Raw genomic sequence first — 4358 nt, 5'->3', positions numbered from 1 at the left:
CTGATACTTTATGTTTTTAACTTTTCACACACTTAAATAGGGAAGCACATTGGATCAATAACATGGGTATTGTGTTTGAGTCATTGCTCTATCAATTTCTGGTTGTGTGAGTCTGGGGAAGTCACTTTTCCTCTCTGTGTCTTGATTTCCCCATCTGTAAAATCAGGATAATAATAGAGTCATTCCAAGGATTAAACAAATTAAAGTTAACAATTGTGAAGATCCTAGCCCAGTTCTTGCCACATAGTAACTTCACACTAAAATATAGTTATTATTCTTATTAAATCTTTGATAAATATCTCATTAATTTTGTTTATAATTTGTAAAAAATAGAATTCTTTTTTTGTGTGTGTGTGTGTGAGACAGAGTCTCGCTTTGTTGCCTGGGCTAGAGTGAGTGCCGTGGCATCAGCCTAACTCACAGCAACCTCAAACTCCTGGGCTTAAGCGATCCTCCTGCCTCAGCCTCCCGAGTAGCTGGGACTACAGGCATGTACCACCATGACCGGCTCATTTTTTCTGTATATATTTTTTTAGTTGGCCAGCTAATTTCTTTCTATTTTTAGTAGAGATGGGGTCTCGCTCTTGCTCAGGCTGGTCTCGAACTCCTGACCTTGAGCGATCCACCCGCCTCGGCCTCCCAGAGTGCTAGGATTACAGGCGTGAGCCACCACCCCCGGCCAAAAAATAGAATTCTGAGTAGTGTTGAATAAATTTATAAATGATCTCTGGAGAACTAGTACCTTTACCAAATTGAGTCTCCCATGAAGGACCTAGGATTTTTTTTTACATCGTTTACTGGAATTTTGTCATTTTCTTGGCATGAGTCTTAGACTTTTCTGGTTTTCTCTTGTTAATTCTCGAGTATTTCATAATTTTCTATTGTTATGGAGAATGAGAGTAATTTTTGTTGTTATGATGAAAGAGGATTTTTCGTTACAGTTGCTAACTGGTTATTCCTGGTATAAAGGAAAGTATGTGATTGTTTTTATGCATACCTTATAAATGGTGACTTCACTGTACCCTTTATTAATTCTAATAGTTTATTTTTTTGAAGTCTGTTGTGTCATCTGCTTCTTCCCTTCTAACATTCATTATTCATTTCTTTTTTATCATCTTATTACACCAGATAAAGTATGGAGAACAATGTGGAAGGAATGACATCCTTGTCTTGGTTCTGATTTTAATATATACAGGGCATTGACTATTATCATGGCATTGCATTGGATTCTGACATTTACCTTTGTATTGATAAAGATGTTTCCATTTTTTGGTTTTTCAGGTATTGCAATCAGGAATGGTTGTTGGAATTTATCAAATGGTCTTTTTGGCATCTAATGGGATGACCATTTTAAATTTTTAAAATCTCATCCAACTAGTTAGTGTAATTAACTTACTTATGTTCAACTATTCTTGTATTCCTAAATTAAAATCTATTTGGTATGGTATATTGTCTTAATGTTCTGTTGGTTTTAATTTGATAATAATTAGGATATCTATATCTAAATTCATAAGTGAGATTGAATTTGTATTATGTTCACCAGATTTTGGTACAAGCATTAACAAAAGTCTTTCAAAATTATCTGAGAAACTTCTTCTATAATCTTGAATAATTTAAATAATGTAATAATTACTCATGGTTCCTGAAAGTTGGAGAGAATGCAAGCTTTAAAATAATTTTTTTGGTGATTGATCTTTGATAGATTTTTTTGAATTCTTCTATGACTACCATTCTATTTACATTGTTGCTTTTTGAATCAATTTTAAAAATCTATAGTTTCCTAGAAAGTAGTCCACTTTAATTTTCAATGGCATAAAGTTGCGTATACCATTTTCTTATAACTTGTCTCTTCTGCATCCATATTGGATAGTTTCATTTTCTTTTTTTCTTGGTCGGTATTGTAAGATTTTTATATAGCCATTTTTATTTTTTTAAATGAAACCATTGGTTTTACTAATTATGTCTACCTTTATGTTTTTAAAATTAATATATTACTTTCTGCTTTGTTTAAATTGATTTCATTATACTTTAGTTTCTCACTTTTTTTCTAATTCAGCATTTTAAATTAAATGTGTTATATATTTTCAATCTTTCTTCTTTAATAATAAAATTATTTAAGGCTTTGGGTTTTCTTTTCTTTTTCTTTTTTCCATATTCCCCCATTCACAATACAGACCAGGCACAGGGCCTGGGCTAGGGTGTACATGGGGTAGCTTTGCTCTGCCTCCTCTTTCTATACAGGCAGTGTAAGAACACAGCCTGTGGTAAGCACTGGGAGGCCAAGGCTTTGGGTTTTCTTCTGAGTATAATTTTTTTATTACATCATATAGGTTTTGATAATTTTCTGTAGCCTTCAAAGTGTCTGTAATTCAGTTTTTATTTCCTCTGGATGTTTAAAAATTCATAGCTACCTTTTTATTATTAATTTCTAGTGTTATTTTTAAATTGTGGTCAGGCAATGTAGCATGTATGATTTTAGAAGTATTTAGCTTTTCTTTGAGGCTAATCAATTTTGGAAATGTTCTAACAACATTTAAGAAAACATTGTATTTAGTATATTAATTATCTCTATTAAAATGCTAGTCAAATATAATATTTAAATCCATATTTATTATGTATCTATTTGATCTTATCAAATTCTGAGAGAGATGTGTTAAAATTTCCCATATGGTTATAGTTTTATGAAATTGCCTGTGTATTTTTAGTAGTTATATAAAAAAAAAACAAAAACAAATTATGCTCCTATATATTTTAAAGATAAAAGGTAATATTGTGTTATCTTCTTTGTAATTTTACCCTTAATCATTATTAAATATCCCTTTGTGTCCCATTTAACCCGTTTTGGCCTATGGTCAACTTTGAAAGTATTAATAATCTGATTTTCCTATTTTTATTTTAATTGACTTTGCCTGGTATATCTTCTCCCATACTTTTATGACTAACCTTTTTATGTGCATTTATTTTTATGTATTCCTTTGGTAAAGCTAGATTTTAAAAAATCATTTAAAAATTATTTAGTATAAAAATTTCTATTTTTTGGCCGGGCGCGGTGGCTCACGCCTGTAATCCTAGCACTCTGGGAGGCCGAGGCGGGTGGATCGCTCAAGGTCAGGAGTTCAAGACCAGCCTGAGCAAGAGCGAGACCCCGTCTCTACTAAAAATAGAAAGAAATTATATGGACAACTAAAATATATATAGAAAAAATTAGCCGGGCATGGTGGCGCATGCCTGTAGTCCCAGCTACCCGGGAGGCTGAGGCAGGAGGATTGCTTGAGCCCAGGAGTTTGAGGTTGCTGTGAGCTAGGCTGACGCCACGGCACTCACTCTAGCCCGGGCAACAAAGCGAGACTCTGTCTCAAAAAAAAAAAAAAAATTTCTATTTTTTATTACAATAAAGAAAACCAGCCCATTTGCATTTTTTATAATAGTTTATTTGCTCCCTATTCTTCCCATCTTTAGAAAATATTTTCTGGCCAGGCATGGTGTCTTACACCTGTAATCCCAGCACTTTGGGTTGCCAAGACAGGAGGATCGCTTGAAGCTAGGAGTTTGAGAGCAGCCTGGGCCATGTAGCGAGATCCCAACTCTATAAAAACTAAAAAAATCAGCCAAACTTGTCCAGTTTTTTAATTCTTTAGAGTGATTGTAAGCTCTACTTCCTATTTCTATTCCATTTGCTTACATTTTAAATTATTAGCAACCATATTTGAACCTGTATTTCTCAAATTCAATAATAGCTTTGTCTTTGCCTCCAACTTCACCCTCAGTAGATGACAGATTTATTATGTTTTTCTTTATCCCTTGCTCCCTCTCACTGGTATTGATGGATTAATCTGTAAAATGAGCTCCAGATAATTATTGCACTTTCCCCTTATGTTATGACTCTTCTATTTTAAGAAATATTTCTTGACAGGGGAATTACATTTCTTGACATCATGATAAAGAGTGATTTGTGTTTAACTAAAAGTATACTGGTTTCATTGTTCATCATTATCTTTATTTTATCTTCTTCTATGTTTAGGCGTTACTGAGATTTAATATCAATTTTGCTAGAATATATCAATGTGTCATTTTTTAAACCTGTTGCTGGAGATTTGGCTGATAATTTTACTGCATTTGCTTAATCTTTTTTTGAAATATTTTAATATAAATTATAGACATGATAATATTTCACTTGTATATAGTTTCTATATGCATTGCTAGCAAAAAGGATTTTTCCTACATAACCACATTACCATTCCATTGTTAGTTATTAAGATAATGCTGCTATGAATATTTGTATACAAGCTTTTGCATGGAAATATGCTTTCAGTTTTCTTGGGTATATACCTAGGAATGGAATTGCTGGGTCATGTGGT

At 32.8% G+C, this 4358-nt stretch overlaps 1 non-coding gene across 1 annotated transcript; it reads right to left on the bottom strand.

Annotated features, from left to right (window-relative positions):
* Positions 1–2149: 2149 nt before the first annotated feature.
* LOC138379346 (small nucleolar RNA SNORA51) lies at positions 2150–2281 on the bottom strand. Its single transcript, XR_011232112.1, has one exon. It is a non-coding gene; the product is annotated as a small nucleolar RNA SNORA51 (small nucleolar RNA).
* Positions 2282–4358: the final 2077 nt, after the last annotated feature.

The sequence above is a fragment of the Eulemur rufifrons genome, chromosome 30, assembly GCF_041146395.1.
Source record: "Eulemur rufifrons isolate Redbay chromosome 30, OSU_ERuf_1, whole genome shotgun sequence".
Lineage (NCBI taxonomy): Eukaryota > Metazoa > Chordata > Mammalia > Primates > Lemuridae > Eulemur > Eulemur rufifrons.
Note: the sequence above shows the minus strand (reverse complement) of the source record. Positions and strands in the feature narration are given on the sequence as shown.